The sequence below is a fragment of the Antechinus flavipes genome, chromosome 3 (assembly GCF_016432865.1).
Source record: "Antechinus flavipes isolate AdamAnt ecotype Samford, QLD, Australia chromosome 3, AdamAnt_v2, whole genome shotgun sequence".
Classification (NCBI taxonomy): domain Eukaryota; kingdom Metazoa; phylum Chordata; class Mammalia; order Dasyuromorphia; family Dasyuridae; genus Antechinus; species Antechinus flavipes.
The window spans coordinates 210388293-210415444 of record NC_067400.1 but is presented as its reverse complement, the minus strand read 5'-3'; the positions used below and the strand labels follow the sequence as shown (position 1 = coordinate 210415444).

At 33.3% G+C, this 27152-nt stretch overlaps 1 protein-coding gene across 3 annotated transcripts in view; it reads right to left on the bottom strand.

Moving 5' to 3' along the window:
- Window positions 1–27152, bottom strand: part of ARHGAP6 (Rho GTPase activating protein 6) — a 337783-nt gene that overhangs the window by 125930 nt on the left and 184701 nt on the right. Inside the window, exon 1 of one of the 3 annotated variants that reach the window (XM_051984534.1) lies at window positions 19617–19887. The exons of the other annotated variants lie outside the window; for them this stretch is intronic. The gene's annotated coding sequence lies outside the window, so the exon portion shown is untranslated. Of the gene's footprint in view, window positions 1–19616; window positions 19888–27152 lie in introns of those variants that run through there. 3 annotated transcript variants of the gene reach the window in all.

Here is a 27152-nt window from a genome sequence, read left to right as displayed (position 1 = left end):
GATGTGACCAGCCCACTACTGAATAAGTGTTATACCTTTAGGATAAAATATTAGCTTAGCTGTGTACCAACTGATCTTTCAAATCTCACTGTGCAATACTCTATCTCCCACACTTTGTCCTCTCAAATTAGTCTGCTCTACGATCCTCACACATGAAATTTCAGCTCTCATCTATGTCTCTGAACTCGCTGTCTCTGGTGACTGGAATATATTCCCTCTCCACCTCAATTCTGTCTCAAAGAATTCTACTCTTTCTTTAAGATGCAGCTCAAGCAGCACTGATTCTCTCAATGGCAAATGTTCTCTTTTCAAACTACTTTTATTTAATTAACTTGTATTAATTTGAATTTATTCTCTTTATATGCATTCTGTAGATATTCATATAATATATATGTGTATATATGTATGTCTGTAGGTATCTACACATAATACACTGTGTGTATGCATACACACATATCCTTATTGTTTTCCCGTTAGAATTAACATGAGCTCCTTGTAATTAAAGACTATTTTATTCTTAATATTTATATAGCTAATGCCAAGCAGAGTGTCTAGAAAAGAGGCACTCTTAATAAATGTCTGTTTATTGATTGGAATTAATTACAATTTTAGCATTAAGTTTCCTTCTAGTAGATCTAAATCCAGTGAAAAGATAATTCTAGTTCCATTGTCTTCTGACACCCATTGGCTGCAAGGGAAACTTGCAATTAAAAACAAGTTTAGCTACCCTGTGAAACCCACCCACATCTCAAGTTAACTCTAAGACCATACAGTGGATAAGGTAATAAATGGTTTTTCCTGACTCATTCCCTCTTGAATTAAGCAGAGACATGTAACAAGGACATTTTATTCAGTCTTTTCTATATAACAACTATTTATAACTTACAGTTAAATAGCATTTTATGCTTACAAAGCTTTTTACATACATTATCTCATTTTATCGTGATAGTAACATTATGAGTAAGTAGTATATTATTAGATGAGATAAAGAAAAGTTAAGTGATATAACAGATCAAAAGATTAATGAGTGGTTAATACTGCTATGCAAGCCCAAGTTTTACTTCTAAGTCCAAGGTTCTTCTCCCCTTCCTTCTTTTTCACACAGAATTTATAAGGTACTGTTGTGTATTTGATGAGACTCCTATAAGCTAATGCAATAATTCAGTTTCCTACAGTTGGGAAATTACCAATTCAACCACAAAATAAAAGCATTATTAAAAATCACAGATAGGGAGCACCACACAAAAGTATTACACAAGTACTGATGCATCCAGATGACTATTTGTGCCTCAGATATACAAGAAATCAATTAGTTTAGATATTGCTTTGCAGATTAAAAAAAACCACCATGGATTGATTCTACCTCTTTTCCCCCTTTCCTCCTCTTCTTCTCACCTATGATTTCATTTGCATTCGAAACTATCCATGAGGAAATTCCATCTACTAATCAACAACTTCTCTACAACCTAGAGGTGTGGATAGTTGCCTAAGACACTGCTTATTGACAAGTCAATGAATATCAGAGATAGAACTCAAGTTTTCTTGATCCTGAGGCAGCCTGTGCATCAGCCATACTACACTGCATTATAAAGAGTAACTTTTTTTCTTTATACACTGATAATAAGCCAAAAGAAAACTAAAATTATACACCAGCCTGCACCAAGAGAAATAAACTTTTCCTTAGAAACACACGTAATTGAATTCATTACTTGGGAAGCCCATTATTCAACAATGAACCCACCAAGTAGAGAACTGAATTAGGAAGGCAGATTATCTAAATTGTTGGTTTTATTTTATGTCTCACTCTTTGTGACTCCTTTGGAGGAGGTTTTCTTGGCAAAGATAGTGGAGTGGTTTTCTATTTCCTTCTTCAGATTATTTTACAGATGAAGAATTAAGGCAAAGTTAAATGACTTGCCCAGGACCACACAGCTAGTAAGTGTCTGAGGCCAGATTTGAATTCATTTAGATGAGTCCTGTGCTTGATCTATTATTACACTATCTAGCTCCCTGGACTAGCTAAAGACAGCTCTGATAAAACATTGTTTGTACCAAATTTAAAAGTTTTCCAATGCCCCAGACCTTTTTAATTTCTCATGTAGCTATGTAACTTGGTCTTATCATTCACTATATCAAGATTCTAAAATGTTTTCTAACAGTGTCTTATATCAGCCTTCATTAACATAACAGACAAGATCCCTGATAACCATATCATAGAATGTAACCAGACTACTACCAAAGAAATAATGCTCACCCCTGAACAACTATGTGAAAAATTCAGCCTCCCCAGGCAGCTGTTTTACTCTGCATTGATGAGGAAAAAAATTGCAAGCAGGGAAAACAAGAAGAAATACTTTAGGGATTCACAGAAGCCCAATCTCATGCAACATACCATAACTGTGAAAGGCTGGGAAACAGCTGCTGCCAAAAGATCAGCCAAATCTAAAGCTATAAGGAAAGGAACTGATCTGTTTGGAGCAAAAGGCTTCATGTCATCATGCCATTTGTGAAACATTGTTAAAAAAATGTCTGGCCTGTGAGTGAAGAACTTGGCTTCTGGTCCCATTTTCTTTCCCTGGCTTGCTAACTTTACCTCTCTAGGATTTACTTCTCATCTGGAAAACAAAGGGGACGAGCCAGATGACCTTTCAAGTTCCTTCCAGCTCTGATATTCGATGATTTTGTGAACACTAAGAGGACTTTCAAATGGTTGCTGTTATCGATAATCAAAACAAGGGCATCTGTGCTTAATATTAAAAGGATTCTTGGTCCCGGGATGACCTTTTTGGCTATGCTTTTTTGGCCATGCATACGTTATAATCTCTTGTCAAACATGAGTGAAGTCAGAAACAGAACAATTATAAAACATCCACTTTGTTGCAGTAATAAAAGTTTATTTAATCTACTTACCCCTAGAAAGTTAGTTTGATATGGATAGCTGGGCATTTTTAGTGCCTGTTATTTCTATGGCCTATTCTAGGGAACATGCCAGAATGCTATTTCAGGGAGAAGAGTGATGAAATATGAAGATGCCTTTACTACCCAAGGTTTTATTTATATACTCAGCATCCCATTCAACTGTGAGTAAATTCAGAAGGTCCAGCTTATGAAGTTTTAGTTCATAATAACTTTGTCAAGCTGTGCATTTCAATTTTGGATCATCTATATCTATATTTTTTCAACTCATATTCCCTTGTGAACAAATACTTAGTTATAAGTCTACTAGAAAACACCATGAACGTATTTGTTTGGTATCCTTCTACTAATTCCAAGCTAATTTTGTGGGGCAGGGAAAGGGATAGAAATAACCAACCTTTTATGGAAGTTAATTATTTTATTACATTTTTTTCTACTCTTCAAGTTTTTACTAAAGTCCAATAGTGACTACTTAATTGTTTCCATTATACCCTTCATTTTTAATGAGTTTCTTTCCCCTCATGAAATGAAAAAGAAAACAGGGATAGACATCCAATCCAAATCAACAATTTACTTATTCATATGCCAGTTAAGGGTGTATGTGTGTGTGTGTATGTATGAGAGAGAGAGAGAGAGAGAGAGAGAGAGAGAGAGAGAGATCCTTCTAAGGAATTATATATATGGGAAATATGTATACACACACATTTCTCAGTTAAAGGAACTATATACACAGAAACACACACATTTTGTTGTTTGTCTTTCATTCCTGAAGAGGACCATGAAATAAGGAAGGTGCCAAGACATGCAAGTGAATTGGATTTAAATGAGATAGGACTGTGCAAAGTCACCTGGCTCACTTTCCCTTCCAAAGCAATCTGGTTCCAGTGGGAAGATATAGGTCAAGTTGACAAGAGATGGCCCTAAATGCGATGGCCAAAAATTGGCCTTTTTAAGCAAAGGTCTTCAAGTGAGGTTGCATCCATTCAGGGATTAAGAGTAGGTAGGAATTGAGGCAAAGAATCTCCTCTCTCACCTAGTCCAAGAAAAAAATCTAAATAAATGAATCTAGGAGGAGAAAACACTCAGGGTTTCTGGCCAAAGCAGAAATGATTGCTATACATTCGATCTGAATCAATCATGACCCAAACAATGACCAAATAGGGCTTGGCCTAGGACCCACTGGGTGGCCAAGGAGAACCAGATTGGCTTTGGTTTAAGGCCTGGTCTTTAAGAAAGAAATCGAGGCAATAAATTCTATATCTCTCTAAGAGAACTGTGAGATGGACCAGTTGCTTTCTTTTCATTTATCTATTTAATTAACATTCAACAACAAACATTTTAAAAAAAGTTTTATATGTGGAAAGGGATGGTGTTTGGGAAGGCAAGAAAATTATACATGTACATTTCTTTGAAAATGTGTACTATTTATGAAACAAGAAAATCTATGTCAAATATATTCATTGCTCTACTAATGGCATAGTGGAGAGAGTATCCAGCCTGGAGTTAGGAAAACACAAGTTCAAATCCAACCCCAGATGCATCTTAGCTGGGTGGTCCTGAGCAAAACATTTAATCTCTGATTGCTTTACAAAATTGATCCACTGGAGAATGAAATGGGCAAATTACTGCAATATCTTTTCCAAGGAAAATCCCAAAAGAAAACATAAACAGCTAGACACAAATGAACACACACACACACACACTATATATATATATATATATCATTCTATTCTAATCTGTCTGTAATTTAACATATGATCTCATCATCCAAAGGAAACTTTGGATTTCCTTAATTATCATTTTTAGTCCTCTGTTATAGAAAGCATTGCCAATCTAGTGAAACTTATGGAGTCCTCAGAATCATGTTTTTTAAATTATAATAAATAAATAAAATATAAATAAAATAAGTTACCTAATTATAAAGAAAACCAATTACATTGGCATAGTATTATCAAAATATTTGAGAAACAAATTCACAGAACTAGACTTAAGAATCCCGATTTCTTCCAATTTGTACTTACTTCAAAGCACAGTATTCTTACCTTTTTGGTTGTTATTTGCTCTCCCCTCCCACCCCCCTGCCCTTTTCTCTATAGTTCTCTCTCTGGATGCAGATTACACTTTCCATCCCAAGTCTATTAGAATGAGGCAACTATTATTGTAGGATTATTGTAGGATACTAGAACGAGGCAGTTAGATATGTCAACAAATAGAATGCTGGGCCTTGAATCAGGAAGACTGATCTTCCTGAGTTCAAAAATGGCTTCAGAATCTCACTAGCTATGTCATTGGCCATGTCGCTTAATCCTGTTTGCTTCAGTTTCCTCATCTGTCAAATAAGCTAAAGAAGGAAATGCAAAACACTCCAGATCTTTGCCAAGAAAATCCCAAGTGGATTCAAGAAGAGTCAGATATGACTACAAAACTATTGAACAATTAATGCGTATTCCCTCATCTCTGCTTTGTTTCCCTGGCTTTCTTCAAGACTCAGCTCCAATTCTACTTTCCATAAGTACAAGTTGGAAGAGATTTGAGGTTCTTAAGCCTAGTTTTGTGAGTTTGTTTCTTAAAATATTTTGATACTATGGCAATGTAATTGGCTTTCTTTATAATTAGGTATTTTATTTTATTCATTTAAAAAATGAATGAGGAGTCCATAAGTTTCACTAGATTGTCAAAGCCTTCTATGACACAAGGAAGATTTAAGGATCATTGGGCAAGACAATCTTTGTTATCTTTCAATTTTTAGTTTCCTTTATCGATTTTCACATTGATAACATACAGTTAAAGCCTTTTTGTGGGATAAAAAGCACTTTAATCATTATATCCTATGAAAATAAGTAACAGAAGATAGGATTCTTATTTTATAGATTTACAGAGCTTAAGTGAACTGCCCATGGTCATGGAGCTATTAAATATATGAGACAGAATCCAAACCCAGATCTACAGATCCATGGTTTAAATTGGACATGTGATTACACCTTCACCTCAAGCTGAGATCTAGTGGATAATTGAATAAAGAAACTCAGGAAAGTGCTTAAATTATGAAGACTTACTAAAAGAATATATAGGACTGATTATTAAAGAAAGTAGCTAACAAAAATGGGTTAGAACAATATTCAGGTTTAATAATTTTAAAAATATATTTATATAACTAGATTAAATTTTTGGTATTAAATTTGTAAATTTTTGTATTTGTAATAAAAAATAATTTGTATTCAAAACATATGCATGGTTGTATTCCAAATTTCTCCCCTTCCTCTCACTCCCTCTTCTAGATGCAAGTAATCCAACATATATGTTAAACATGTACAGTTCTTCTATACATATCTAGGATATGTATACATATACATATTTATTCTTTCTTTCTTTCTTTCTTTCTTTCTTTCTTTCTTTCTTTCTTTCTTTCTTTCTTTCTTTCTTCTTTCTTTCTTTCTTTCTTTCTTCCTTCCTTCTTCCTTCCTTCCTTCCTTCCTCCTTCCTTCCTTCCTTCCTTCCTTCCTTCCTTCGTTCCTTCCTTCCTTCCTTCCTTCGGCAATTGGTATTAAGTGATTTGCCCAGGGTCACACCTAGGAAGTATTAAGTATCTGAGGCCAAATTTGAACTCAGGTCCTCCTGACGTCAGGGCTAGTGCTCTGTCTATTGTTCCACAAGCTGTACAATTAAAAAAAAACTACACAACAACAACAACAAAAAAAAAAAAAAAAGGAAAAAATGAGAAAGAAAACAAAACGCAAGCAAACAACAAGAAAAAGAGTGAAAATGCTATGTTGTGATGCACACAGTCCCCACAGTCCTTTCTCTCAGTATAGATGACTCTCTTCATCACAAGATCACTGTAACTGGCATCAATCATCTCATTGTTGAAAAGAGTCACATTCATCAGAATTGATCGTTGTATAATATTTATGTTGCCATATACAATAATCTCCTTCTGCTCATTTCACTCAGCATCAGTTCATGTAAGTCTCTCCAAGCCTCTCTGTATTCATCTTGCTGGTCATTTCTTACAGAACAATAATATTCCATAACATTCATACCATGACTTATTCAGCCATTCTCCAACTGATGGGCATCCATTCAGTTTCCAGTTTCTTACTACAAAGAGGGCTGCCACAAAAATTTTTGCACATGTGGGTCCCTTTCTGTCCTTTAAGATCTCTTTGGAATATAAGCCCAGCAGAAAACACTGCTGGATCAAAGGTTATAAACAGTTTTGATAGTCCTTTAGGCATAGTTGCAAATTGTTCTCCAGAATGGTTGAATCAGTTCACAACTCCATCAACAATGTATTAGTGTCCCAGTAGAAAACCTCTCTCTTTCAAAGGCAACTCACCCAGATTCTTCATTTTATATTCAACTAAATTGGATTCTGACCTGTTATACATCACTAAAATCTTCAGTTTCACAAGTCACCATTAATACTGACCACGTGACCTTCCTCTAGGCCCCATAGGTATTGCCATCTGCCATGCTACTGGCAGAACCCTTAGGCCTTGCAACTAGACTTTCCTATACTTATTGTTAATAATTATAGTTATAATTAGAAGGTGATGCCTGAGAGCAGGAATTTTTCTATTTTATTCATTTTCCTATTTGTTTTCCTAGAATTTAGCATAGTGTTTGGCACATAGTAAAAGTTTAATATAAATGCATTTAAAAATCTTTATTCTGAGAAGGGTTCCATAGGCTTAATGAGAACATCAAAGGAGTCCATGACATTAAAAAAAAAGAGAGAGAGAGAGAGAGAGATTAAAGTCCTACAATAGACTGAAAGGATGGGAAACCAAAGATAGACTTCCTAGAGTCATCTAGAACTGGTTTGGCAGAGCCAACTGTTAATTTTTTTCAATTGGTATTTATAACTCAGAAAGAGGCAAATTCTACAATTCGGGCTTGATTTATTATTTTGTTTGTTATCTGGACTTAAGGAAGTATCAACAATATAAATTAAACTCTAAAATGTGACACATACAGGATTGTAACCCTCTCTCCTCCCTGTTTTTAGCTGGACAGCTGATTTTTAAACACTTATTAGCAAGCTCCTGCCTGGCACAATGCCTTGACACATAGCAAGTGTTTAATAAATGTTTAGAAATTACTTGATTAATATTACAAATGGGGAAAGAATCAGTGACAGTGCAGCATAAAATTTGATTTATTAGGACCATGCTTATTTAGAATTTTTTCCAATTCAGATAGGGGTTTTTTGAATTTTATTATTTCCTTCTCTATAAGACTTAGAAGGCTATATTATTACCAGGTAAAGAGTTCCTATAGTAATGAGGGAATTGTTTACATCATTCTTTTTTTTTAATTTTAATTTTATTTTATTTAATAATAACTTTGTATTGACAGAATCCATGCCAGGGTAATTTTTTTACAACATTATCCCTTGCACTCGCTTATGTTTCGATTTTTCCCCTCCTTCCCTCCACCCCCCCAAGATGGCACCCCCCCTATATATGTTAAATATGTTTACATCATTCTTAAAGTTATTATAGATATGCATGTACTACCATGAGCACATTCACACATACACACACATATATTCCTCTCCCCCTCTCCCTACCACTTTGTATTAGTTCTCTTTTTTGTTTGTTATTTACAGAGAAATATTTGCACTTGTTTGCAATATGGAAATAATAAAGATGTCAATTTAATAATGTCTTAAGCAAGTGGTGAGGAACTACTTACTATTTGATGTAGAGTACCCACTAGTATGCCATATACCCTGAATAGGTATTTGACATCAAAGACAGGAAGAAAGGTCCTTTATACATTGAAATATTAATTGCAGAAATGTTTGTAGTGCAAAGAACTGGTTAGAAAGGAGATGACTTTTGCTATACAAAGGGAACAGCTGAACAAATTGTGTTATGTGAATGCAGTCAGATATTGATTGCCATAAGAAATGACGAATGTGAAGAATTTAGAGAAGTATAGAAGAATTATGTGAAATGATATGAAATTAGAAATAATAATGACATAAAAGTTATTTTTTAAAGAATTTTTTTAAAAAAATATCATTCTTTAAGTATTTTAAAAGCCTTCCAATAGGTAGTTTATTGTTTGCATTGACAAAAACATCAACAGTGAACAAAGGAACCTGGTAAAGGGCAAAAAAAATTAACAACAAAAAGGAGAAAGAATTTCAGTACTGAATTATTGTCAAACTATTTAAGTAAAGTCACTTATAAAGTAAAGATCTTATTCTTCTCCATATAAAAAACTGATATAAAGAAACTGAAGTTAACCCTTTTATAAAATTTCTGATGTGTAGTCTTTTCCAACATCTAGAAAGGCAAAAACAACCACTACCACCACCACTACCATTAAAAATCTACTGTACCTTTTTTGTAACATTTTCAGCATAAAATGCCTACTTAGCTTTCATGAGAGCAATATTTTCAAGTACACGCTTATTTTAGCTTTGTGTCAATATTGTGAACTGTCCCTCCAGAAGCTAATGAACATAGACAAGTATGATAATCCATATTACAGTGGTTTTACCCAGACTAGTAAGACCTCTAAAAATAAGACAAAAGATGGCACTCTTCCAAAGTTACTACTTCTACAAATGCCAACAAAGTGATAAAAAAGAGGATGTGAAGTAATTTCCATAATCAGACACTATCTGAATCAGCTTATAATGCATTTCTGGCCATTAGTAACATCCTCAAATTTGGGTTACAGGTCAATATAGTTCTTTGCTTTTCTGATTTTCCTAAAAAATTATTGCAATCCAATATTTTACTTTTATTTGCATTTTATTGACTAGTATAACATTTTTAAAATAAAATTGAAATTGGAGCTGGAATTAGTATGAATAATGAATCTTCTGAAGTACTCATGTGTATTCCATTTACACTATTTAAAATTATAATTATGTAAAATATGAAAATTGGTTCCAGCCAGCCCAATGGAAATAAATATTTGGTGAAAATTTGAATAATTGACATTTTAGGAGGATTCATTGTTTTCACTAATTGGGACCTAGCTTTGTTTGTTTCACTATTGATAAATGTAAATGAAGATGAAATAACAAAATCATTTTGGGCATTAAGAAAGTATGATATTTATAAAAACTGAACATTTTTTTCACTGTCAATACATTGCTACTGAGGAAAAATATAAATATGTTATTATGAGATAAGATTTGGGGATAGAAGAGAGTAAATATAATTCAGTGATTATATGGTCTTGTAGCCAGAAAAACCTGGCTATGACATACAATGGCAAGGTCTCTTAATCTCCTGATGTTTTCTACAACTGTCTAGGAATATTAAGTTCAGGGAAAGTGCCAAAACGTATTGGTAATGAAAATTTCCTCTTCCAGAAATTCCCTATATGAATAATAATACATCTAATCCTTATCTCTATCAGGGCAAAATGTATTAGAAATGCATTTTTATTGTGGTGTTGGTGGAGAGAAGTATTAAGTTCTCTGAGGACTACAAGGCACCAGATATACTTTTTCTAGGGAAAACATAAAAGATTTTAAATCTCATTGCCAAAAAACCCTCAAAATTTCAATTTTACATATATACACTGCTCAGAAAGAAATAGAAAATGTTTTATTTCAAATTAGAGCTTGACGTCTCATGGGCTCATTGAATCCCAGAGAAATTTTGAAGGTCATTCATTCCTTCATTTTACACATGAAGGAATAAAGGATTTGAAAAGGTTTGTCTTAATTTTCAGATGAAGAAATTAAAACTATTTCTAATCATATGAGTAGGTACTCTAAATCACTATTGATCAGAAACATGCAAATTAAGATACCTCTGAGATACCACTATATACCTCTCAGATTGGCTAAGATGACAGGATAAGACAAGGACAAATGTTGGGGGGGATGTGGGAAAACTGGGACACTGATACATTATTGGTGGACCTGTGAATAGATCCAGCCATTCTGGAGAGCAATTTGGAACTATGTTCAAAAACTTATCGAATTGTGCATACCCTTTGATCCAGCAGTATTTCTACTGGGCCTATATCCCAAAGAGATATTAAAGAAAGGAAAGGGACTCATATGTGCAAAAATGTTTGTGGCAGCCCTTTTTGTAGTGGCTAGAAACTAGAAACTGAGTGAATGCCCATCAGTCGGAGAATGGCTGAATAAGTTATGGTATATGAATATTATACAATATTATTGTTCCATATGAAATGATCAACAGGATGATTTCAAAGAGGTCTGGAGAGACTTACATAAACTGATGCTAAATAAAATGAGCAGAATCAAGAGATCATTGTACATGGCAACAACAATGTTATATGACGATCAATTTTGATGGATGTGACTCTTTCTAACAATGAGATGATTGATGCCAATCCCAGTGATCTTGTGATGAAGAGAGCCATCTATCTATACCCAGAGTACTGTGGAAACTGAATGTGGATCACAATATAATAGTCTCACTTTTTTTGTTGTTGTTCACTTTTATTTTGTTTTCTTACTCCTTTACTTTCTTTTTTTGATCTGATTTTCTTGTGCAGCAAGAGAATTGTATAAATATATTTGTACATATTGGCTTTAACATTTATTATAACATGTTTAACATATGCTGAATTGCCTGCCATATAGAGGAGGGGGTGGGGAAATATAAGGTTATGCAAGGATCAATTTTGCCAAATTATCCATGCATATGTTTTTAAAAATGAAAAGCTTTAATTAAAAAAGAAAAGGCTTGTCTTGTCCAATGTTAGTTATACAATTAGAAAGAGAGTAAAAACCCAACCAATGTGTTTTGACTCCAAGTTTGAGTCACCTCAAAATTCTAAACACCAGAATCACAAAGTAAATTTGAAGCATGGAAAAATACAATTAACATAAATATTACAAATCCCAGATCAATTAGAAATCAAATAGAAACCTCAGTTAAATGAAATACTTTTCACTCTATCTATATTTTAATAGAAATAAATAAATGACTCTGAAACCAACTATCTGTTCATTGAATGTCTTTGAGTTGGAATGGAATTCCTCCCTTGGACATTGTCCTACTCATTAATGGCCTTTCTAAAATTTGTTTCCCAGAATGCTTTACAATATTCCAATTATAGTCTAAACAAGTGAGAATGCACCAGATCTCTCACCTCCTGAATCCAGACACTCAGAAGCAACCAAAGGAAAATATGTTTGCTTGTTTTGCTGAAATATCACTCATACTAAGCTTATAATTCGCTTAAGCCTTCTTCAGACAAAAAATTGTTCATCATTACTTCATCTTGTAGAATTGTTGAATTGAATCTTATAACTGTGAAATAGATATTTTGAACCCAAATTAATGAAATTAATGAAATTCATTTCATTAGATTTGGCCAAACTTTGTCAGCCAACCTGTAAAGTATCCCTGTTAGTTATCTGCAAATTTGATTATCATGTCATCTTTTCTTTTATTCAAGTAATTTGTAAAAATGTCTAACAGCATTGTACTAAATTTCTCTGAGTTGGCATTGATTAACAACTAGTTTTTGGATCCAGCCTTTCAACTAGATTTGAATTGTTTTGAATCCAACAGATTAAAATAGCAAAATGTTGAATCTGAACTTTATCATTTAGATAATGAGGAGCCACTGACAGTTTTTGAGTAGAGAAACAAAATTATGAAATCCATAGTTTATACTATTCAGGCATGGGTTAAAATGAGTGGCCTGGAGAGAAAACTCTAACGGTAGGAAAAACAAGTTTGGAGATGACTGCAATAGTTAGTAAAAGAATATCGACTGCCTCACTTAGCTGACATTCAGCCACTAACTATCTTGAATTTTTGGCAAGAAATGTGAAAGTAAGGATCATTGCGGTATGGGGGGAGTTATAATGGAATTTCAAGGACTATCTCTACAGAATTTGGTCTCTGGAAAGTCCCATCAACTAGAACAGGTTAAGAGCAAGAAGCTGGTGAAAGATTATATGCTTATTTTCTGGGGATCAACATATCTATGATCAGAGCAGCATACTTATGCTGCTTAATCAATAAGGTTAGCATGCAAGGATTATTGAAAGTGAATGCTGAGATGAAATCAAGAATATTTAAAATTAAATATTTTGGGAGTATAAGGAAAGGATTTAGTGATCTAGTCAAATCAATTCAATTTAATTCAGCAAACATTTATTAAAGAACAGGTGTTTATCAGTGTTTGTTAAATTCATAATAAAAAGAAAAGGGAGATGAAAAAAAAATTGTTTGTAATGCTTACCTATGACCAATAGAATATAAAGTCCTTGAAAGCAAGTCTTATTTTCATGTAGGTTGCTGAAAACTGCTTTGTCCATGTCTAAACCCCAAGGATGTAATTTTTTATTTCTTTGCCCCTTAGTATCTCTCATAGTAAAATGAAAAAAAATGTTCCTCTAGGTATAGGAAAAATCTTTTGTTTTAACTATAGGATGTAAGTAGCAACCCTGACCATCACTCTCCCCTACTACTCTTCAATAAAAAAAGGATCATAAATGAATTTTTGAAGCTGTTATACATTTTTGTTTTTAAAAAGTGTGTGTATATAACAATACATATGAATAATTTAATCTGATAGTATCAACACTATTCTTATTTTTGTACTCTTTGCAATGGTCTGCTTTTCTTTTTTAAACTCTTTTATTTATTTACATTTTTGTTGACTCCTTTCTCGTCTTCAAAAAGTCTTTCAACTTTTTCATAGCTCTCCCTTAATCCCCAAACTTCTGCTGTAACAAGCATAATTAAATTTAAAAACTCAATATATTATTACTATCTAAGAATATGTGCTCTATAACATAAATTCTTTCATCAAAAAGTCCAGAGAATGCTTCATCATCACTTTTTTGGAGCTATGATTGGGCATTACATTAATTTTCATTCTTAAATCTTTCAAAGTGGTTTTCCATCATCCATGAGTTTTTCCATTTCTACTCATTTCCTTCCACATGAGTTCATGCAAATATTTCCAAGTTTATCTGAACCCATTCTTCCCATCATCTTCCTTAGCAAAATGACATTCCATTATATTTATATCCCTAATTTGTTTAGCTATTTCCCAACTGATTCCCAGCTAACAAAGTAAAAAAAAATCTTTATTAGGTCAGAATAAAAAAATCCTATGATAAATATATATGTATATTTTAACATGTCATTTTTCCCTTGACTCCAAACTAATGGAACCTACATTAGTAGGCTTACAAAAAGAGGCAAGAACAAATTAATAATTTATAGAGACTAAGAAACATATATAAATATGGAGACTCTATTTCTTCAAGTAATAATCAAAATAAAGCTAATAAAAGTCAATAAATCTTAGAAGAACATAGAAAGATAATTGATACTGAGATAGTGTTTTTAAAGTTTATAAATCCTTTTATATATATATTATCGAATTTGAGCCTCATAACAACCCAATGAGGTAGATGTTTCTGATATTGCAGTCAATAAATACTTATTAAGCATTTGCTGTATTATAGCTAGTGTGATAAATATTGGGCAAAAGACAGCCTCTTTTTACAAGAGGCTTGCAATCTGATAAGGAAGACAACACACAAATAGCTACCTAGAAACAACATATGCATGGTAAACTGGAGATAATAAACAAAGGGAAAGTATCATTACTGAGAAGAAACTAGAAAAGCTTTTTAATAGAAGGTAAGATTTTAATTGAGAAATGAAGGCAGCAGGGGAAGAAATTATTATTTCAGATTGCTTCCTTCCAATTAACGATACCTTCCCTGCTCTCTTTTAATTATTCCCTATTTATCCAGTATATATTTTGCTTTACCTACATTTATAGCATATTTTCTCAGCTCATTAGACTTTAAACTTCTTGAGGAAAAAAAAGATCATGTAGTCCAAAAGTTTCATTTTTAATAAATGAGGAAAGTGAGGAAAAAAACATAAAGCTTCTTTTCATATCTTTTGAACTTTACAGTAGGAACTTAATAAATGTTTATTAATTGATAAATATACATAAATATGAGGTGCCTTTATATTATATAATCTGAGAAAAATAAAAAAATGCTACCAGTTAGCATTGATACAGTGCTATAAATGTGTAAAATGCTTTACAAATGTTTTATCCTTAAAAACAAACTAGTGAGGTAGATGCTGTTATTATCTCCATTTTACAAAGGGGGAAACTAAGTCTGAGAGATTGTGATTTTCAGCATCATATACTACTAAGCATTTGAGATCAGATTTAAATATCAGTATTCTTATTTGCTCTATATCCTCTGTACCACCTAACTACCTACCAAATGAATATTTTGTAGAACATTTTCCCTTATACTTTAACAGAAACTTTTTATATTAATGAAGATTTAAAAATACCTTATCCTTTTACTTGTGCTCCTTACTGCACCCCATCATTATGCTATTTCTGTACTAATTTTTAATAAACATGAAATAAAACTTGAGCTTGATATCATGTTTCTATAAAAAGTATATAGTTATCACAATTGAAGTACCATGTTATACTCTCAGTGCCACATTTTAAGAAGGATATCATTAATGAATAGTAGGAGCAAAGGAGGACTGTAAACAATAAGAAGTAGTATTGAGAGAAGAAAAATGCAGAGCGGGGTGGGGGGATGGTATCTGTCCTCAAGTATGTAAAATACTTATATGTGAAATGCAAATTATTTATTCTGTATGATACCAGAGGACAGAAATAAGATCTGTGGATAGAAAGTACAGGGAGGAAGATTCCTCCTCATTCTAAGGAAAAGCTTTCTAACAAATAGAGTTGTTCAAAAATGATAAGGGCTGAGTTATAAGATAGTGAGTTCTCCATTACTAGAAGTGCTCATTCACACTTTTATTTGGCAAATATTTATTGAGTTTATATTCCAGGAAGTGTGTGTGTGTGTGTGTGTACACATATGTTTTGTGTCTGTACATACATATGTACGTGTGTGTACATATATATGTATATACATATATTATAAAGACTTTCTGTTATGGATATTCCAGAGGAGTTATCAATATTGGATAGGAATTTGGATTCTGTTCCCTTCCAACTCTAAAATTTTATTCTAATCCTTTTTGGTTCACATAAGATTGCAGGATACAATGCCAAAAGGAACTCCAGAGATCAAATAGTCCAAAAATTTCATTTTTAATAGATGGGGAAACTAAGGCAGAGAGAGGCTAATTGAAATGTCCAAGGTCACATAGTTATTAAGTGTCTGATGTAGAATTTGAACTTAACTTTTTTCTGTCTCCAAGCTCAGTTCTCTATCCACTGCACTACCTGATTTCCTTTTAAATTTAAAGTTTTTAACATTCATTTAAAAATTTTTTGTGTTCTAAATTCTCTCCCTCCCTCTAGTACCTTCTGTATCCATTCAAAATATAAGCAATATAATAACTATCATGTGTGAAATCTTGCAAATTTTTTTCAGCGAATTGACCTCTAGTAGGTTTATAATAAACTCTTAACATATTTGTTAGATGCTATGGCTGATACCTTCTATTAAATTTTCCCCGTGTATTTTTTCTTGTAGCAGGTAACATTTACAAATTTTTTATATAATTTTAAATAACTCAATAATTGGGGAAAGCTAGATGTTCTATCAAATGGACAAAAACTATTTGGGTTCTTGAATTATTTTTTTCTTTTATATGGATGCTTGACATTGAGTATACATATTCTACTAAAAAGAATGTTGTACTTAATTTCCTGGTAACCACAGCTGCAACCTTTTAATGTTTAGTTCTCTATTATAAACTACCTTCTGCATTGTATCAAAATGTTTCACCTGACAAGGGCGATCTTTTAGATTCTTAATAGTAGCACAAGTTCAAATCCTTAGGCTGCCTGCCAAAATGGAAGAAAAAGTTCCTCTTTTCTTTTACTACCCACTAAAGAAAGGAGATGTCCAGTGACTAAGAGATCTTTCACCTTTTCATGGACAATTCTACAATGTACATAAAGAAAAATGTGGTGATATCATAACGTTAGGGTCAGATACTTGGGTTCAGATTTAAGATCTCTCATTTACTGTATCTATATCCCTATGCAAGTCTATCAGTTTTTCTAAGTAATCTATGTACTAGCAAAGTAGTGTGAGTATCAAGTGGGATAATGTATGTAAAGTTCTTTGGAAGCCCAAAGTTCTCTATAAATGTTGTTGTTCAGTTATATCCAACTCTTTTTGATCTCATTTGAAGTTTTTTTTTTTTTTTGGCAAAGATAATGGAATAGTTTGCCATTTTCTTATTTCATTTTTACAGATGAGGAAACTGAGGCAAACAGGGTTAAATGGCTTGCCCAGGATCACACAGTTTATGAGTGTCTGAGGCCAGATTGAGTATCAGAGGGAAGATCAATCTTCCTGATTCTAAATCTAGTACTGTATCCATTAAGCCACTCTAGCTGCCCTTATGCTATTATTATTTTGAATATTAAGTGCTAGGAAATTCTCACAGGCTAGAAATAGGGACATAGTGATAGATTCTACATCTTTTATCTATGTATCATTCAATTAATCAACATATTTATTTAAAAAGCACTTTGTGCTGGGAACTGTACTAGAGATTGGGGAAACAAACAAAAGTCAAAGAATATTTGCTTTTAAAGAGCTTATAGGCTTTGTGGGTGGGTGGGAACATAAATGTATATAGGCATATACTAAATAGTCAGAAAAGAAACATGATATAATTTTTTGAGGCATTAACAGCTAGAGAAACCAGAAATTTCTTCATATATAGTATATGAGTTGAATTTTGACAATAACAGGATTTTTAAAAGAGAGAATTTTGAAAAGGTTCATCTCTAGGTTTAGAATGATTACTTTTTGGTTATAACAAGCCTGGGAAACCAACTATTAAGTTAAATGGGATTTGAAATCTGTATCAGGGAAGGATTATTTACAATGATGAAATTACAGATCTTAATGAGTTGTACAGTAATAAACTAAGTAACACAAGTTTTTTTTTTTAAACTATTTGATTCTTGATTCAAATAAGATAGCATGTAAAAGTCTAACAAAGAGAAACATAATGTAGTTTATTATTGATTTTTCATATATTATGAATATATAATATATACTACATATTATATAGCAATAGAAATAAACAATCAACAGATGATTTAAAATATCCATAGCTTAAAGTTATAAGTTCATTGTCATTGAATAATACAGGTGGAATAGATCCTTTCATGCACTGATCCTTTTTATAGGTAAAGTTCTTGAATAATTTTGGGTAATCACGGTGCAAGTTGGGTTACTTCCTTTTATATTGGTCTATAATACATCAATTCTCTCTCAAAAGAATTGTCAGTGTGCCACTTGGAGTCTCATGAAGAATTTAGCACTATGGTACAACTAAAACCTTTATCCCAAATAGATAACCTGATTAGGAGAAAGGCAAGCAGAACTCTGTGCACCTTTTCCCTTTTTCATATGGTAAAAATTGCCAGCAAAAGCAGAGAAAATAAGTATTTAGTAAATCATTGGAAGGTTAGAGAGAAAAGCAACCATTAGAGACATTGGCATGCACATAAGAAACTCCTGCAATCTAATTATTTACTATGAGGTATTGATAATGATTTTCCTTCCAAGCCACAGCCACAAAAAAAAAAAAAAAATCAACAGAATTAGATACTACCAAACTCTACATTGAACTACATAAAAATGTCAAATAAACTGGCCTTAAAATATGTTTAACATCCATTCTTCCTTTTCAGTACAAGTAAGTCTTCAAATGAAATACATAGCAAAGAAATAAAGTGCATATGCCTTCAGAGAGTAATCCGAAGGAAAATAAATCTCTTTTGTTTTTGATTAGATAGAGAATTTTTGGCTGACTCCCAAATCAACTCTACATCCAAAACTGTACTTTGTTTTTTTTTTTTTTAATAAAGGTGAGCAGAAGGGAAAAATAAACCATAAAATTCATGGTGTTATAGAAAATAGAAACATTTTCTAGTATTACACGCTTCTCAATGACAGAAGCTAACAGCTGATGGTTTTGCCTTCTTTGTTACAACTGATTTTTGCTACATGAAATTTAAAAAATCAGAGTTATTCATAGCCCTGGAAAAAGCCCCTCATTTTATAAATGAGGAAACAGAGGTCCAGGGATTCACAGGTAGTTTAAAGTAGAGAACAAGCGAGAACCTAGAACTTGGAACCCAGGGATTGACAGGTAGTTTAAAGTTGAAAACAGATTCATACTATCAATCAATAAAGTTGCAAAAACAGTTTGTTTAATCCTAAATAATCCATAAACTTAAAGCTTGACTCTTTTATAAAAGAGAGAGAGCACTCACACACACCTTATCATTTTTTTAAATACCTGATTTGTTTTCTAACAGTTATAATTACTACTCTTTAATTCAGAGATATGGCAATTCATAGTGTCCATGAAGTCAAGTAAAATAAACATGTTCATATCCTGAACTGGCGAATAACATTTATCCAGAATCTTTTAGCAACAATCAAGCCAATTATACACACCCCTGTTTCATCTGCTATAGTCTTCTCATTTCCAGTCTGCTACCACACTGACATAAAAACAATCTAAAAATAAAAGCTGGTTAGATATCCTGACCTGACCATCGCATACATGATAATTAAGCAATGACAGGGGCAAATATTTATTTTCCCCCCGGCTCTTTATCTTTTATCTCAAAGAGTTTAACTAATGCCAAAAGAGTTACCTGTTCATCCTAAGAATCTATTACAAAAACAAAGGTGATACACATGCACACATGCTGCTTACCCATGAACTAAATTCAGTTGCACCTCTGCTGTCCTCTCTATTTGGATCCTGTTATTCTTGAAGAAAGAACCTAAGCCTGATTTTATTTTTTTGTGTGAAAAATGCAGTTGTCCTGAAACTGCATATCAAGTGTCTGAGAAAAAGCCCAGCTGGAGCTGCTGTGGCTCCCAGGATACCTTCTATTGCCAGAGACCTCCACTACTAAGAATCTTGGCACTAGATTTGATAAAAAAAAAAAGGTGAAATCGTTTCATTTAACCAGCAAGAAGCTCTTGTCACTTCAGAGAAGTGGCAAGCTGTGTCACTGAGTGAGGGACTCTGCGTGCATGCGTGCGTGCGTGCGTGTGTGTGTGTGTGTGTGTGTGTGTCAGAGAAAGGAGGTGGACGGAGGGAGGAGAAGGAAGGTAGAGAAAGGATGCAGAGAAATAGAAACTACATTCTCTCCTTCTCGTTTCAATAGGATGTTTTTGCAGGAATATAAGGGCAGCTCAGAAGGGCTTGTCTCCCATAGGGGGGAGAAAAAAAAAACCTCTTCCACATGGATTTACCAACAGTAACTAGCCTGTAACTGTGCAGACTTTCCTTATTAGGAATTAGTCAAAAAATGTTGGAAGTCTCTGGTAAAATCCCTCTGAGCATGGTAAAGAATATTTGACATTTCTTCTGTCTTAAGATATTTACTCAGTTTTCATGTTGTATTTGAAAACTAACCCCTCCATTTTTTCTCTAACATTATTCTAAACATAAACAATAACAACATTTTTTCATTCTTTTATATTGAAGCACAAACACATGGGATGAATTGTATGTTCTTCATGGAACAATAGTCCTTGAAAAATAGCTCATTTCCTAAACAGAGTTTGCCATGATCAGAGTGAATATAATAACATGGCTGTGTTTAAAAGAGGTGTGTGTATGTGTGTGTGTGAAGTCAAGAGGACAAGATCAAGAGGACAAGAAGACACTCTGAACAACCAATTATGTTGATCACAGTCACCCTACACATGGCACCTTACCAAATAATAAGTCTAAATGACATATTTGTTTCACAGTTGATATAAATTTATGGTTCTCTCTTCATTTCCTAAACTAATTCTACTAACAAAAACCCATTATGATTATAGTTCATAAAATAAACAGAAAATAATTTAGCAAAAGTTTGTTGATATGACATTGAAGAAGCTAATATTGCTTTAAAAAATCATTAAGATATTAATCTTAGTCATTTGATATAAGCCACACTCTCCAGCTGTGTAGCTTTTTGCATTTGTTCACATCAGGAAAGAATAAAAATCAACAATTGATGTTAGATAGTGTTGCCATAGTAAATCTAGTTAAACATTAATGAGTCTCAGAATATAATCAATTTTGTTCAAAAGAACAGTACAGGTCAAATCCTATTACAACAAATACCATTACCCCCAAAAAAAGAAACAAAACAAAAACAAAAACCAAATCTCCTCTCCTCACTTCCCAAACATAATACTTCAAATAATATTGGATACACAAAGTTCTAGTACACCAAAAGTACTGAACAGTCCTTTGGAGTTCTTTATGATAGTATTTGACCTGTGATCATGTACTTCTGTCTTTCCTACTTTCCTCTTCCCAACCCTCCCAACCTGGTTCTCAACCTCTTTCCTAACTAAGCTTTTTTTTGATCAGGACTCACCACTGAAACAGAAGTCTAAGTTTAATATTGAAGCTAACATATTTCATAATTAAAGAACAACTTTAAATGTTCACAGTATATTGAAATCTAGTGTTGGACTATATGTCTGTTTTCTAAGGATAGACAGTCTGATAAATTTGGAAGATTCATCACTAGATTGGTTGAAGATAGGTGAATGTTCATAGATATTCTCCAAGACAATTGATTAAATTAGTGAGACTTCAGATCTCCGCTAATGATGGTATAAAAGGGATAAAAAATACTTGCAAAGTCTCTAATAATAACTAACATTTCTTTAACAGTATAACAATTCTTCAAGATAGATAATACAAGCATATTGCTCACATTCTGCAGATAAGGAAAATAAAGCAAAAGGCAGTTCAGAGATTTATAGCTGGTTATACTGAAGATGTTTGAGAAGAAGAGAGAGAGAAAGAGAGAGAGAGAGAGAGAGAAGACAACACATATATAAAGAAAAAAAATAAATCCTTTCACAGAGTTGGCTAACGGTCACTTTATGAACACAAATGGATGGTCAAGGAATAAAATCCCTTTACTTTTTGTCCCAATATAAATCAATTGGCAATAATTTATTATATTCCTATTTTGTGTAAGGGGTTCTGGGGAACACAGGGTACCATAAGACACAATGATTATCCTCACTGAGCTTGGGATCTAGTTGGAGGACAAAGAATTATCTCTCTAGTCAAAAAATATAAGACCACCACTCAAGACAATAAAACATTTAATTGTAAAACAAAAAAGTGCTACAGACAGCAATTGGCATTAAAACTTTGAAGAAGGAAAAAATAGCTGGTTGACAAGTATGGTGTGCAATATCTGATGATTTTCAAGAAAAAAAAAACAGAGACTGCTCCCAAGAAGCTTGCAAAGGAGTAGATCACAGGTACAAGAATATATAATTATAATATAATATAAATTACAATATAACAATCACAGGCATTAGTTTTAGACCTAAAAGTATACTGCAATGTCAAATAACATTTTTCATAAATAGGACAGTTTCTTCAAATTAATAGTTGTGGGAGACTGTATCTTCACCAAGTCTTGTGAAACCCATCATCTGTTTTAAGAATGGTGCCAAGTCAAGTCCGTAGAGGATATGCAAAAATGGAAAAGAAGTGTCTCCTGAGAGATCTCTGGATGTTTTGGACAGAAGGGTCTAAGCTAAATAAACAAAAAAGTGGAGATAAGGAATTCCCTCAAATGTTTTCTTTCATGACTTAAATATCAACTATGTGAGTTTTACCAAATGACAGGACAAGAAAGTCACTCAAGAAACCTTAGGAAAAATTATGCACATATGTGTATTATATATGTATGTATATAGGTGCATATACAAATATAACACATAAGTACATATATTAATTAGATTACAATCTAGGAAATAACGCTAAATAAAGGAGAAGAGGAGAGACAAGAGTTTTTATCCTACAATTCTTCATTTATCAGTACCATCACCCCAGCCTTTTACAGGCTGAGAATATCTAATCTGTTGTCAAAATTCTGAATCTTCACTTTGCTTCCACCTTTATTGTCCCATGTGATGAAGCACTTAAGTCTATATATTTCTGGTTGCCAATGTTAATGGGGTGAGTAAATTCAGGGAAGAATATTACATAACCATTTAAAACTATTTTTAATTTAATCAAACAGCCATCATAAAAAACAAACAAACAACAACCATAACAAAACTTTATAGGTCCTGAAACTTAAAGACACTATTAACCTACATGGATCTGGAATGTCTAACTTAAATAAAAAATTAAATCTAATTTATAGTTGTGATGGCATTTTGAATTGAATTGAAACTCTGGTTTTACCATCTTTATGACCTTGCCCAATTTATTTCACTTCTCTAGAGATCAGTTTCTTCATTTATAGAATGAACAACATGCTTTCTAAGGATAGTATGCTATAGATCCTCTAAAGTCCTCCCTCCTATAAATTTGATGAATCTAAATATTTTTGATGCATGTAAAATTTTACAAGGGACCCACTAGAAGGAACTTCTGGGTATGTTGTCAGTAACTCATTTCCTGAGTTCAAATCTGGCCTCAGACACTTACTAGCCCAGTGACCCTGGGCAAGTCACTTAACCCTGTTTGCCTCACTTTCCTCATGTATAATAAGTTGGGGAAGGAAATAGCAAACCAATCCAGTATCTTTGTCAAGAAAAACCCCTTAGGGTTCCCAAGAAAGTCAGACATGACAACAAAAATTCATTTTTTATATTTAATAATTTAGAGGGGAAATTATTTCTAGCTTAATTTTTCTAGCTTTAATTTTTCCTATTTTGTTAGAACCAAATGTCAAAGCTTTGGAGATCATGGTTTGGAAATAGTGCATTAATTCCTTCTTTCTCAAACTGTGCTGTGAGAAGCACTGAAAGACCAAGACCAAGTTTTTTTTTTTTTCCTTAAAGATGAAACTTATATTGCTTAAAGTATTTAAGTAATAATTTTTATAGAATTTTACTGTAAGAGTTCTGCCAATTTTTCATTTAAACAGAAGAAGTGTATCACTATGAAAAAGATTGAGAGCTATTGTACTAAATTAAACTGAATAGATTTTGGGGCTGTAAAAATGTAGTATAGCTTTTGAGAGGCTTAGGTAGCTAGTTAGTTGGCCCAGTGGATGGAGAGAGTCCTGTATCTGGAGTCAATGTTTGAGTTCAGACTCAGCCTCAGATCACTTTAATAGCTGTGTAATCTTGGGCAGATCATTTAACTCCTGTCTGCCTTAGTTTCTTCTTCTGTAAAATGAAAAAAATAATAACTCCTATCTTCCAGGGTTGTTGTGAAGACAAAATGAGATATTTATAAAACTCTATGCAATTCTTAAAGTACTATTATGCTTTTCTGATTAAGAAGGCAAATTAATTTTACTTACATATTTCTATATGCCTCAAGTTCAATGATAAAGATATATAATATATATATATGTATATATTTCTATATGTCTGTGTATCTTATCCAAAAGTATAATATGGTACAGTGGTTAAGCCAACAGATAAACTCTTTAAGTATCCTCACAATTTATTAATGTCTTGGTAGACGCAGTTCAGCAAATCCAACCACAGGAGAAAAATATCTAAAAGATACTGACATGCCTAAATAGCATTACCAGAGACTGGAGAACCAAATCCAAAATCAGATAGTTTCTATTCAGCAGGAAATAAACCAAGCCCTGAGGTTAGATGGATATCTTATTTACAGAGAAGAAAAACTCAATATTAAAAACTACTGGACAACAAAGACAGTTGCAAGTTAGAACTGATAGAAGCATGAAAAATTACCCTCTTTTTCATACTCTATCCTACTTTAGCACTTTTTTTTTGTTATTTCAAAGTCGCCAATTTATCTTTTAACACTGAAAAAGAATAGTTATTTATTCTTTCTTTCTCAGAATAGTTATTTATTCAAAAGTCTCTACCCACATTTGAAAATCTTTCTATTTGGAAAGTCAGTCAATCAATAAGGATTTATTAAGTATGCCTAGCATATGTCTAGAAGGTAGCTAGATGGTTCAGTGGAGAGAGCTCTGGGGCTGAAGTCAGGTAGACATGAGTTTAAATATGGCCTTAGCTTTTCCTGTGTGACTCTGGACAAGTTACTTAACCCTGTTTGCCTCAGTTTACTTATCTGTAAAATGAGCTGGATTAGAAAATGGCAAACGACTTCAGTATTTTTGCCAAGAAAACACAAATGGGGTCATGAAGAGTCGACACAACTGAAATGACTAAATAAGAAAATTAAAATGATAATAGCTAGCAATTATATAGGGCTTTAAAGATGACAAAGAACATTATAAATATTGTTTCCTCTGATCATCATGACAACCCTGGAAGGTAGAAGCTATTATCCTCCTTTTATAAAAAAGGAATTTGAGGCAGACAGTTTAAATGACTTGACTTGGTTATAGAGCTAATAAATGATACAAACTAGCTTTGAATCAGATTTTCCTGACTCTCCTGAACTCTGCTCACTGCACCACTTCACTTCTTGTTGAAAAATGAATCAGGTAATCAATTTATAGGCTACTTCAATAATAGTCTGAATAACAAATTAAGGGAGCCGAACTAAAGTGGGATATGTATGAGTAGAAAAATGCTGAAAAAATTTATTGCCAAAGTGGATGGAGGTGAAGGAGAGTAAAGAGTTAAGAATGATTCTGGAGTTGCAAACTTGGGTAAATGAAAAGATAGCAGTGCCTTGGACAGAAATAAGGAAGTTAAGAGGAGGGGTGAGTTTAGGGACAAACATGAGTTCTGTTTTAGATATGTTGCTTTTAAGATGCCTACAGGGCATCCAAGGAAATATAATCTGCTGAAAATTTAATTTGGTCAACAGGAAAATATATTAGATCACAGACAGTTAGACCTAGAAGAGACCTTGGTTTTTCTCAAGGCCACGGGTTCTTAACCTGGGGTCCATGAATCCCCAAAGGGTCTGTGGATAAATTTCAGGAGGTCTCTGAACTTGAGGAGGGGAATTACATCTTTATTTTCACTAACATTTGTTTTCCTTTGTAATTCTATGCATTTATTTTATGCATTTAAAAACATTACTCTGAGAAGGAATCAGGAAGCTTCACTAGACTTAGAAAGGAATCTGACTCCCCTTTTCTATCCCTGCCCCCAAACAGGTTAAGAATTCCTGATCTAATCTAGTCTTTTCATTTTACTAACAAAAATGTTGAAGTCAGGGAAGGTTTAACAATTTGCCTATGCTCTTAATTGCTAGGTAGGGCAGGACAGGCCTTAAAACCTGTCTCCTAATTTTGAGTTTAATTATTTCCTCTAAACTTTACTTTTATGGATTCATTTATGTAAAAATTAATAACTTTCAGATTGGGTTCTCTGTCTCACATTTGATAGATTCTACAAGGTGAATGACACTATTAAAGGTACTATGAACTTGTACTTTATGAATGCAGGAAAGAGATGGTACACTCCACACCCCATACCTTTCAAAAGAGGAAAACATTTAAGCAGTTTCAGTTGTTGGAAGACATAAGTTAAAATTTATGTAATATTTCATTTCTTGCCCCAATGTAGATTCAACATTATGGTATAGTAACTTATTTTTCAAAATCTGGAAATCTTCAATTAATCAACCAGAATTTATTAAGGGACTACTATGTATCACGTGACATAAGGGGAAAACAATAAAATAGCTCCTGCTCTCAAATAATTACATTCTACTGAGAAAAACAATATGAACACATTTAAGCATCTCTTTTTCTTCTCTCTTTCTCTTTGTCTCTGTCTGTCTGTCTCTCTTTGTGTGTGTGTGTGTGTGTGTGTGTGTGTGTGTGTGTATGTGTGTGTATGTGTGTATACACACAAATTTGTGGGAGACAGGGAGTACCAATAGCTGGAGAAGTCGAGAGATGAATGCTGTAGGAGGCAATTGAGCTAAGCTTTTAAGGAAGTTGGGGGGGGGGGAGACCAAGCCATTTTTGATAACCGGTAAGGACCAGGCTAGCTCACTGGTGGGCCTTGGGATCAGGCCAAGGTCTTGGGCTTAATGGGGAGTGAAGTGAAGGAAGCAGGAGAGTAGCCAGATGGCTGGTCAAAGATGGAGTCTGGTGCCTGAAATCTTCTCTGTGGCTGGGATCACTGCGGGCCGAAAGAGTGAGAGTCCTCTGTGACTCCTTTAAATACTCCAGTACAATCAAATCACTACCTCACACACAGCATGCCCAACCACATTTGAGCATGCTCCAACACATGCCCTTATGTATATGTACTTGATTAGAGTGAATACATCAAAAGCAGAGAATTATTATCTCATCAATTATACTGAATCTTAAGTATACCTTTTCAGAGTTCCAGCCCT